Source organism: Brassica napus, chromosome C8 (assembly GCF_020379485.1).
Source record: "Brassica napus cultivar Da-Ae chromosome C8, Da-Ae, whole genome shotgun sequence".
In the NCBI taxonomy this organism is placed as follows: domain Eukaryota; kingdom Viridiplantae; phylum Streptophyta; class Magnoliopsida; order Brassicales; family Brassicaceae; genus Brassica; species Brassica napus.
Genome location: NC_063451.1, coordinates 7,534,429 through 7,547,199, shown reverse-complemented (window position 1 = coordinate 7,547,199; position 12,771 = coordinate 7,534,429). Strand labels below are relative to the sequence as shown.

The window sequence follows — 12,771 nt, the reverse complement described above, 5'->3', positions numbered from 1 at the left end:
TAGGTAGTAATCATGTTTAGAAGTATTTAAGAATCATCATGAACAAGAGAGAGAGTCTAGAGAGATAATCTCAAACTTCTTAATTATTAATCTGATCAGAGTTTACAATATATATGAGGAGGCAATACTAGGATGAAGATTTCATAAAGAGTCACTATTACAAGAGATAAGGTTTGCTTTAATTCAAACCATCCAATGAACTTCTTCCTTGTGCATAAAACTCCTTTTGCTTTATCCAGCTCTTCTCCAGCTTGTCACACGTGCCTCCTCTTCCCTTGCAACGGTCTGATGCCTTAGCAAAAGGAATAGGGCTTCTCTTCTTCATCCAAAGTTACATGGGTAACTAGTATAACTAGTATACTAGGATAACTAGGGTAACTTTGGTTTAACCCTTGGAAGTTACACGGGTAACTAGTATTACTACGCCATGTACGACCTCTTCATCATATTCAACTCCTCATGTCTTTCTCTTCCCATATATTGATCTCATCTCAACAAGGCATTCCTCAACATGTAGCACCTTTATGTTCTATATCTGGAAAGTGGAAAGAGTTTGAATAACATCTCATGAAAACAGCTTCACCGAGGTGTTGCTCAAAGGTACATATCGAAAGAAACATGGCTCTATATATTCTGCATATGAAAGAAACATATATGACAAAGCAAACCTAAGAAGATATTTTCCAATTAAGGGGGCTGTGTTGCTAGGTCGTAAAGCTTGTTCTGATATTGGTTTGTTTAGTTTAAGATGAAAGCTAGATTGAAAAGATTTTTAATAAACAGTTATACCATGTCGTTACTGATTTGAAACCTCAGATACTACATATTAAATTGGGATCCTAAACGTTAATGGAAAAAAACGTTAATGAACATACACTAATCTGAAGTAGGCCGATTTGTTCACAGGAATAAACTTCAACCTCAATACTTTGTTCAGAGTTCTCTTAAACTGTGTGGCCTTTGTAGGAAAAAAACATCAACTTCAGAGGCTTCTTGTCTGAAACAGCAACAGCATCTGTCGTTGGTTTCTTGTTGGAACTTCTTCGTTTGATTCTCAACTTGAGCAACTTCAACAAAAACGAGTTTCTTGTTTTCTCGTCCTCTGTTTTCTTCTCCTTGTGGACGAGACAAGAAAGGATGAGACATCAACTCAGTAGCGCTCCCTCTCTCCTCAGGTTCCCTCGAGAAACACGTCTGGTTAAAGTCCTTTGCATCGGAAGGTAAACTCTCTGGGATCTCAGGAGCTTCACCACAACAGAGAAGAGTAGCTAGAAGATGGAGATTAACTCCTTCCCATGGAATCACGCCCGTGTACATCTCCAGAACCAAACATCCCACCGACCACAAGTCTACAGACATCTCGGCGACCCCGTCACGGACCGACTCCAGAGACATGTAGAACGGAGTCCCCATCCACGGCATATTAGTTTCCCAGAACTTGGGAACGTCTCCCACCTCTAACGCGCTACCGAAATCAGAAATCTTGATCTCGTAACCTTCACTACTCGAACAAGGGAACACGAGTAGGTTGTCTGGTTTGATGTCGCAGTGAGCATAGCCGTGGCCGTGAACCGAGACCAAACCTTCGAGAATCATCCACGTGAAATCTTTGATCAACGGTTCCGGCAACTTTCTGTCGGTGTAATTGTCCATGAAAGCGCTTAGACTACCTTCAGAAGCGAACTCGAGTTGGAGTTTGTAGAGTTTCTTCCCGGATCTGCTGAAGCTTTCTTCGAGAGAGTCTCCGAAACACGTAACGATATTGGGATATCCCCTGAGTTCGAGCAGGATGTCTAACTTGCTTTGGAGATTGGCATAGTCTTCTTCGGAAGATTCTTGACGGCGGAGAGGTACGAAGACCCGTCGTTGGGATTGGAGTAGCGGACGAGATTAACGCAACCAAAGGAGCCTTCTCCTAGAAACCTTACGAATTCTTCCTTTGATTGAATGATTTGCATCTTTGCTGCTTTTTTAGGGTTTCAAAACTGAGTCGCTTGCAGAGAAAGAAAAAAAAGGCAAAAGCTTTTTAGGGTTTAGAAGCAGAATCGCTTGCAGAGAAAAAAACGTAAGGAAAATTGAGGAAGAGAGCAAAAAAAGAAATTGTAGTGAATGAGAAGTAGTGATCTCAGACTCTTTTTATAGATTTCGGCACACATGCGAAAAAAATGAAATTTTGAATTAACAATTTCCTTTTCTGACACTCAAAAAAGAAAATTCAACGATGTTGTTAAAAAAATAAAAGGAAATTCAACGCACCGCCAAAAGATTGAAAAAAGGAAACTCTTTTGAGTTCGTCTTTTCTTTTCATTAAAGTTTAATCATAACAATAAACCGTTTAATAAGTGTAGTTCTATTTCGAAGTAAATAATATATAAGTCTCTTAATTCAAAATAAATAAATTGCAATCTAAAAGATAAAAAAGATAGGTACTTTTCAAATTTGAAAGCACAAACAATAAAATGAGTTTTTCAAAACCAACCCACTTTTTCAAGTCAAACTTAAAACCAACATCAATTTTTTCATATTATCCCAATATTTTTGAATTATTTACAAAATTGTCATTATTATTTGATTTTTTATTAATTTCAAAATTAGCAAAAAACCAAATACACCATAACTATTTCTTCTTATTTACAATAATGCCATCATCAATTTTCCAACCACCATGAACCACTATTTTTGAGCTCTTAAAGCTGTAGAATTCAATTTTCAACCATTTTTTTCTCATTCTAAACCAACAAATCTTCATTTCCTTTTATTTCCTCTACATTTCCATCTAAAAAACTCTCATAACTTTCATTTTCATAATCACGAATTTCATATTTTCGAGTTTATTCATTAGCGAATCGTCAAAGGTGTTTCTTTTTGCTCATAATTGGAGTTTGGAAGGCTGAAATGGTTGGAAACGAGCTTTACACCGGAAAAAGGCGCCCACAGCTGAGGAATGGACAAGAGCTGAGAATGTCTGCTGTTTTTTGGGGCCTTTTTCTGTGATCACAAGTTTGATGTCTGATTCTAATTATCCGACTTCAAACTTGTATTTCTATCAGGTTTGGAAGATCCATGATTGGCTTCGAATGAATGAGGAATGCGAAGATGAGATTGTCAAAGACATGGTTCCCCGATGAAAAAGAAGTTTGATAAATATTGGAATGAAGCCAGTGGTGTTTTTGCAGTGACAGTAGTCTTGGATCCACGTTTCAAGCTTTCAGTTGTCGAATGTTTTTAAGGGAAGCTTGGCATGAGTACACGTGATGCAAAGTTGAGGAACTTGCGTGATAAGCTCAGTACAGTGTTTGAGTCTTAAGACAAAAAATCCAAGACTAACTCACCTTCTACAGAGCCACGTGAGACGGTTCCACAAAACGTTTGAGAAGTACGATGTGAGTGCTTCTTGATTTTTCATAACATTCTGTTTTTTTTTGTTTTTTTAAACCGGTTCTGATCCTTTTTTTAAAACCTTCGTAGGATTTCTTTGCGTTTCGCAAAGTCAGTAGTGTTATGAGTGGAAAGACACTTCTAGAAGCTTATGTTGATGAACTACCTTTAAAGATATTAATAATATTCGGAGCATGGACATTCTCGAGTGGTGGAAAGATAATACTCATAGATATGGTTATTTGTTAGAATGGCTTGTGATTTACTCAGCATTCCTATTACAACAGTGGCTTCAGAGTCTTCTTTTAGCATTGGATCGCGAGTCCTTAATAAATACAGGAGCCGTCTACTTTCAAAGAATGTGCAAGCTGTGATATGTACTCGGAACTGGATAAAGGGATTTGAAGCTTATGAACATGGTAAAATATTCACATTATCATATAATTTAGAGTACCATGAAATATATATGCTAACTTCAACTTTTGATATTTTCAGAAGATGAAATTGATGATGATGAAGAGAAACTACCATTATTTGAATCCATTCTCAGTGATGAAGATGAAGAAGAAGTTTGATTTGTTATTTTGATTTGGTGTTTTGCTTTTATCTACATTGAGAATGATTATTTGGATTTGGTTTTGGTTTTCATTTACATTTGGGATTTATTGCATGAAATTGGTGTTTCGGTTAATTTACATTTGGTTAAAGACATAAAAACTTCCTAGCTTAAGTTTGTAGACAAATAATCTGCTTTGCTTGCTTTAGGTTTGCATACAAATAATCTGCATTGGTAATGACTTGGTAATGAAACATTGGTAATGACTTGCTCCACGGATATTCTTTTCCAATGATTATTAGTTTATTATGTATTGTCTGTTCTTGTGTATTTGAACTATTATGACTATTCATGAGTTAAAGTATGAGCTCAACAAGAACTCAGATGACAATGCTTCTGCAAGAAATGAAGACATTATGAAAACAAAGTCCTTGCATGATTTAACCATGTTCAAGAATATTAGCTTTCACCAGGGTCTTTTTCTCTCCGGCTTGGGGTGGGAGTATGCTGTTTCAGAGAACGACTTTTATTTCATTTCACAAGTATGATACTCTCACGTAAAGAGGATTTTTGTGTTCTTGTGCCTAAACAATGCTATGATTACAATATTTTCGTGTTTTTAGTATACATTGCTACTATGCTAGAGATGCATCAAGGCTGATGCAATGGTTCACATGTCGTTGTTGCTTATACAATGGTTTAAACTGGAAAGGAAGAGACTTCCAATTGGAGACACAGCTTGTGGAATGTTAGTTACCTCTGTAGCTTCTAAGTATAAATGCAATGACTCTGAAGTGATCCACTTGTCATGTATCATAAGATAGAGATATAATGGAGTAGCCAAAGTAGCTCTAGTTTATCCACTTCTAGTTTACCGACAGAGCAAACCTAAGAAGATATATTTTCCACTTAAGGGAACTGTGTTGTTAGGTCGTAAAGCTTGTTCTGATATTGGTTTGTTTAGTTGAAGATGCTAAGCTAATGAGCTTTCATCAAATTGTATTAGGATTCCCAGAGTTAAGAAGATGCTTTTCAATTGCTTATCACAGTAAAAAGATTAAGACTGGAGTTTGCAGAGGAAAGAACTCTGTATAGTGAGCAATTCAGATTGAAAAGAACTTTATTAACAGTTATACCATGTCGTTACTGAATTGAGACCTCAGATACACATACTAAACCGGAGATATACTAATGAACAGAGAACTACATACTAAATTGGGATCCTAAAGGTTAACAGACAAAAACGTTAATGAACACACACTAAACGTTAATGAACAGAAAACTATCGTACTATACCATAATGAACAGACACTAATCTGAAGTAGGCCGATTTGTTCACAGGCATAAACTTTAACCTCAAGATTTTGTTCAGAGTTCTCTTAAACTGTGTGGCCTTTGTAGGAAGAAACCTCAGCTTTAGAGGCTTCTTGTCTGAAACAGCAACAACATCTGTCGTTGGTTTCTTGTTGGAACTTCTTCGTTTGATTCTCAACTTGAGCAACTTCAACAAAAACGACTTTCTTGTTTTCTCGTCGTCTGTTTTCTTCTCCTTGTGGACGAGACAAGAAAGGATGAGACATCAACTTAGTAGCGCTCCCTCTCTCCTCAGGCTCCCTCGAGAAACACGTCTGGATAAAGTCCTTTGCATCGGAAGGTAAACTCTCTGGAATCTCAGTAGCTTCACCACAACAGAGAAGAGTAGCTAGAAGATGGAGATTAACACCTTCCCATGGAATCACGCCCGTGTACATCTCCAGAACCAAACATCCCACCGACCACAAGTCTACAGACATCTCGGCGACCCCGTCACGGACCGATTCCGGAGACATGTAGAACGGAGTCCCCATCCACGGCATATTAGTTTCCCAGAACTTGGGAACGTCTCCCACCTCTAACGCGCTACCAAAATCGGAAATCTTGATCTCGTAACCTTCACTACTCGGACAAGGAAACACGAGTAGGTTGTCTGGTTTGATGTCGCAGTGAGCATAGCTGTGGCCGTGAACCGAGACCCAACCTTCGAGAATCATCCACGTGAAATCTTTGATCAACGGTTCCGGAAACTTTCTGTCGGCGTAATTGTCCATGAAAGCGCTTAGACTACCTTTAGAAGCAAACTCGAGTTGGAGTTTGTAGAGTTTCTTGCCGGATCTGCTAAAGCTTTCTTCGAGAGAGTCTCCGAAACACGTAACGATATTGGGATATCCCCTGAGTTCGAGCAGGATGTCTAACTCGGTTTGGAGATTGGCGTAGTCTTCTTCGTAAGAGTTCTTGACGGCGGAGAGGTACTAAGACCCGTCGTTGGGATTGGAGTAGCGGACGAGATTAACGCAACCAAAGGAGCCTTCTCCTAGAAACCTTAAGATTTCTTCCTTTGATTGAATGATTTCCATCTTTGCTGCTTTTTTAGGGTTTCGAAACTGAGTCGCTTGCAGAGAAAGAAAAAAAAGGCAAAAGCTTTTTAGGGTTTAGAAACAGAATCGCTTGCAGAGAAAAAAACGTAAGGAAAATTGAGAAAGAGAGCAAAAAAGGAAATTGTAGTGAATGAGAAGTAGTGATCTCAGACTCTTTTTATAGATTTCGACACACATGCGAAAAAAAGGAAATTTTGAATTAATAATTTCCTTTTCTAACACTCAGAAAAGGAAATTCAACGATGTTGTTAAAAAAGATCGAAAAAAGGAAAATTAATCTCTCGGCAATTCTCTCAAATAGACATTTTAAAGTTTTTGTCACATAAATAGGTCTCAAAAACTAAAATGACTAAAATAGCATTTTTTATTTTGAAAATTTGAATTTTTTTTTATTTTTTAAAATTTGAAATCATATCCCCAAAACCACACTCCTCAACTCTAAACCTTAAACCTTAAACTCTAAACCGTAAACCCTAAACCTTAAACCCTAAACCCTAAACTTCACCCCTTAACTCTAAACCCTAATGTCTAGATTAATTAACCCTAGGGGTATAAGAGTATATTTACTTCTTTTGATAAAAAATTTAAGTCTATTTTGGTCATTTTTATTTTTAAGGTGTATATTTGTCACTGAAACGTTTTTAGGTCTATCCCAGGGAATTTCTCTTAATCTTTTGAGTTCGCCTTTTCTTTTCATTAAAGTTTAATCATAACAATAAACAGTTTTATAAGTGTTTAGTTTTAATTCGAAGTAAATAACAATAATGTTTTTTTCAATTCAAACCAGTGTAGTCAATTACTATATATTCAAATTTGAAAGTATGAAACAATATTCTTTTTTTTTCAAATTTCTTCACTTTAAAAGAAATTAAGAGTATATTATGTCTAATTTGAAAAATAAACACATATAGGGACGTATAATCACGTAATATATGAGATACATCTTCTAAAAATAAATAATAAGACGAACACTGAGGTTCTTAGAAAAATGCATAATACATAGTAATTCAAAGTATTTTAAGGTAGTTCAAGGTAGTTCACAGTAGTACCTAGTAGTTCATATTACACATACACTACAAGAAAACACGCCGAATTCCGACGGAGGTTCCGACGGACATCAATGTCGTCGGACGTTTGTGACGGATTACCGACCAATTTCCGACGAAACCCAAAAATTTGAAGTCGTCGGAATTCCGTCGGCCATTTCCGACGGAATTCCGACGAATCATGGCTCGTCGGAATTTTCCGATGACATTTCGATAAAACATGTAACCGTTGTAGTCGTCGGAAATTCGTCGGAATATACCGACGAACTTTCGACGACATTCCGATTAGCAAATATAACCGTTGCAGTCGTCAGGATTCCGTTGGAATATTCTGACGAATTTCTGACGAACCATGTGACCGTTGCCGACAAATATATATGACCGGTGTATAGCCGTTTGAGATTGGAAAATACCGACGGTATTCCGACGGACTGCTTTACATCCGTCGGAATTTCGTCGGAAAGTCGTCGGAGGGCTGTAAGCAATTTCCTATAAATACAACCCCTCCTCATTCAACTCATTCACACTTCATTCTCTCTTCATTCTCTTTAGTCATAACAATTCCGTGAAAATCATGTCTTCAGAAGTTTACTATCGTTCGTGGATGGATAAACTTCATTTGGATCCGAACACCAATTTGCTTACGAAAGAATACGTTCAAGAGATTGGAGAATTCATGAGGCTTGTTCAACAGCAACTGGATGCAAAAAGTGGTATGTTAAGATGTCTCTGCTCTACTTGCAATAATAATAAGGTTATAAAAGAATTTGATGTTTGGACTCATTTGTATATGAACGGGTTTTCACGTAATTATAAAGTTTGGTACCTTCATGGGGAAACTGGTTATGAATATGGTAGTACTAGCGAACCTCAGCCTGTTAGTGAACTTCAGCCTGATATTAGGTTAGAAGAATCTAGAACGGATATAGATTATGGTGTAGGTACTGAGCACATGGTACATAATCATTATAGAGGGGAAGAACCAAGTCCCGAATCTAGGAGATTTTTTGACATGTTGGATGCAGGAAAACAACCTTTGTATCAAAATTGTAGAGATGGTCATTCAGCCTTATCATCTGCAACTAGATTAATGGGTATTAAGACAGACTATAATTTGGCTGAAGAATGTATGGATGCGATTACTGATTTTGTCAAAGGTAATCTACCTGAGGATAACCTTGCACCGGGTTCATACTACGAGGTTCAGAAACTTGTTGCCGGTCTTCAACTACCGTACAAAGTGATAGATGTATGTATTGACAACTGCATGATCTACTGGAGAGCGGATGAGACACGGAATGTATGCAAATTTTGTGGGAAACCTCGCACTACAAGAAATATGAGTATTGGTAGCAGTTCACCGTAGCACGAATTCACGAAGTGCTACTAATACAGTCAAAATTGGATCATAATTCTATGGTAGCACAAAATTCGTGCTAGCAAAGATTTTCATTAAGCTGAGACCCAAAAATGACTTTTATAGCGGGATATTTATGTTGGAGCCAAAACACTTAGCGAAATTTTCTGATTTTGGCGGATCTACACTTTTTTTTTGCTAAAGTCATTTTTTCATTCATCACCCACCAAAAAAAAAAAATTATTCTCATCAATCTCTCATCGATCTTCTGTTCTTTCTATTTTCAGATCTCATCTCCCCTCTGTTCTTAATCATCTGTCTCTCTATCTTACTCTCCTAACCTCACTCACACCCACACGATTTCTCAACACAGACATCTCTCTCTGTTTCACTCTCCTAGTCTCGTCTTCATCTTGTTCAAGCACTGGTATGTTGCAGAAAGTTCGACGAATTCGACGGATCTAACCGCGCTCGCACCGGATTCGTGAGCCGTCTCGAAGTTCCCAAAGTATCCGACTGTAACAGTCGTAATCTCTCTCTCTCTCTCGTCCCTTTTTTCTCGATAAGCCCTTAATCGAAGGTCTTTATTGATTTGTTATTTTGCAGAGAGCAAGTATGAAAAGGTGACCTTGAAGCATAACCACAAGTTCCTTATAAAGGTTAAGGAGCACGAAGAAGGCAAAGGATGCTAAGAAGCTCGGGCTTAACCGTAACCATGTGTAATCTCTGTCTCAGATTGAGATTGTAGTCAGCTTGACCCTTGACTCAAGCGTAAACCTTTCTCCGGTTTGTATAATCTCTGATTGAGATTTTAGATGAAGGGTTTGTTGTTCTGATTCTATAACTCTCGAAAGATCTCTTCTTTTGCTCTCTTGATTAAGGATTCGTAGATTATTGAACCATGGAAACTCGGTGATGGATATAAGGAGTTCTTTCTTGATGCCCCAGACTCGGTGAAGGTATATACATTGATAACGAGATGATATGTCTTTGATATATTCAATCATATCTTTGCTGTGAGAATGTTTGTAGTTTACCTGCAGGGTCCAAACAATCAAGGTCATTGGCTTGTTAAATCTATTCAGTGTGTACTTGATATTCTAAAGAATGCTGATAGCAATGCTGAGGTTACTTTGGAGTTTTGACTCCATTACTCTTTGTGCTGTTTAATTGAATTGGCCCTTGTGTTCAGGGATGCTGGTGTCTCAGCCATTGCTTCCCACCTTACCCGTTCCATGGCAGTCAGTACATCGTTTGGTGGGGACTTCAAGGTAGTTCTTAAACTGATTTTATATAGTGTCTAAAGTCTATCTTTGCAAGATTGCTATTGACATCATCACTTTTTGTCGTATCAGATTTGGGTTTGCAACAGTGAGAAGAGCCAGAAGGCTAAAGACTCTAGCTGAATATGTCATGCAGTTGGTTCTTATATGTAATATCTTTTATAAGCATTAGGAATCTTAAACATTCACAACTGATTCACGGATGGGAGTAATGTATTACACGTTGGGGAGGTTTATGCATATTTTGGTGCACTCTACAGCACTTGAGATGGTTTAGTTTATTAATTATCCAAGAACATACAAGATATATAAATGTATATCTAAAATACTATTAATCATACTCTAAACCCTTAATTTTTAATATTTCATCATAAAATCCAAAGATACCAACAAATAATATGATATAATTAAAATCTAACACTAATAATAAACTAGAAAAATTTTTTTGCTTCAAGTTCTAAACCCTAAACATACCATAATTCCAACATCCAACACTTACAATAAACTTCAAAATGAACATTTGTAGAAAAATTATAACTAAAACAAAAGCATATTACTTTAAAAATATATAAATTTTCAACATGTAATTTAAAAAAAAAAACAAAACCTAAACCTAAACCCTAATGTTTGATGTCAGTGTAATACTTGGAAAGATTCTATGTAAGATTTATCTATTATGAATTTAATGCAATATATGTTTTAGTTATAAATCAATTTGCAATTTGCAATTTATAATTTATAAAATATAATCTTAAATTTAAATTCTAAATCTCAAACACTAAATCTTTAATCTACCCCCTATATCTAATACCCCAAACCTCAAACCTATGATATAAATTTAAAAACCAAACTCCAATTATATTCAAAAACTCAAACCATATACTTGATCCTAAATCTTAACCATGTACCTAATAGAACTTATATCTAATATATAAAAAAATTTAATAGTTAAAATCCTATTTTTTAAAAGATTAATTTCATATTCTAAATATATACTTTAAACAATCATCCCCCAAACTCTAAACCCTGAATGATAAATCTAATCTCCAAATTTATTTATTTTCATTTTAACTCAAAATCTTAAATGTAAACTTTAAATCTATTTCAAACTTTAATTTCTGATTTTCAACTTAAACCCTAAACTCTATTTCATATACCTCAATATCAATAACAAAGTTTAAAATTTAAAATTTAAAACTATAAATTTAATTCTAAAGATTAATTTTTAACATTTAAATTGTGAAATCTAAATCTTATTTTTTTCTCAAAATTTTATCATAAATATTCTATATATTAAACACACAAAATAGAAAAGGAAAAAATGGTGTTCCAAGAAAAAAAGAATAAAAAAACAACAACAAAACAATCTGATTGATGTTCTTCGTATTATCAATAAGCCTACTGCTACTTCTTTGGTTTATGCTTTTGAAAGGAGAAGCAATTAAATAATTATTGTATTTGATCTTGGTGGTGGTATCTTTGATGTCTCTAGTACTTTACATTAAACTGTTGCTATATATATATTAGTTTGATAAAACGGTTACAGTTTTGTAAACGAATTTTGATTTATAAAAACTCAATTGCAATGTATCTCAATTGGTGACAAAAAAAAAAAGAAAAAAAAATCTAATTTGGGGTATATGATTAAATTGCAATGTATAAATGATAATTAAACATTTAGATTAAATTTAATATTTGAACTTAAATAATGAACAGTAGAGTTTTAAGATTTTTAGTTAGATTTGGGTATATGATTAATTTGGGGTTTAAACCCTTACCCTAAACGTAAACATTAAAATTTCAATATTTTCATAATCTTAAATTTAAATTTAAAGTTTAATAATTTTAAAAATAGAATCTCAAATTTAAATTATAACCCTCAAACATTAAATCTTAAATCTATACCCTAAATATAATACCCTAAACCCCAAACTTAAATCTTACATACAAAGTCATAAATCTATTTTTTTAATTTATAATATAAATTTTAAACTTAGACTCCAAATATATTCTAAAACTCAAACCATATACTTAATTATAAATCTTAACCCTAAACCCTAAACCACATACTTCATATTAACCTACATCATAAATCCTAATTTACAAATTTCAAAAATTTAAATATAGGTTTTAGAATTTAGACTTTGAGTATATATTCTAAACCATATACAATAACTCTAAATCTTATACACCAAATCATAAAATCCAAACATCAAATTTAACCTTTTCAAATTTAAACACCAAAACCTAAACATAGATACTAATCAAAAAATTTCAAATTGTATTCTCAAATTTTACTCTAAACCCCAAACCTAAGACTCCAAATAAACTTTAATCATGAACATTAACCTTATATTTAAAACTTTTAAATTAGACTAAACTTTTAACTTTAATCATAGTCATTAATCAAATCCTATATTATAAATCTATTATTTAAATTTAAATTCATTTGTTTAAACCCCATATAAACCCATTCATATTTAAGTGAATTAGAAGCTTATTTGATGACCAAAGAAAAAGAATTAACAGCTTAATTCTGATTGGACCAAAAAGTGAGGCGTGGATCACCATTTTTCGAATCTCTGCCGTTGGTAATATTAATCTTACGGCTCAGATTAATTCACTATTAATATTTTATGTTTGTTTTATCTCTTTCTTCCTTTCTTCTTCCTCCACACGATTCTATACTTCTTATTTTCTTCTTCTGTACCTGTTCGATCTCCTCATCTAATCTCAT

General features: G+C 34.7%; 2 pseudogenes; both read right to left on the bottom strand.

Moving 5' to 3' along the window:
• Positions 1 to 205: 205 nt before the first annotated feature.
• On the bottom strand, positions 206 to 4,214 carry LOC125591618 (annotated as a pseudogene).
• Positions 4,215 to 4,436: 222 nt separating this feature from the next.
• LOC106393702 lies at positions 4,437 to 6,327 on the bottom strand (annotated as a pseudogene).
• Positions 6,328 to 12,771: the final 6,444 nt, after the last annotated feature.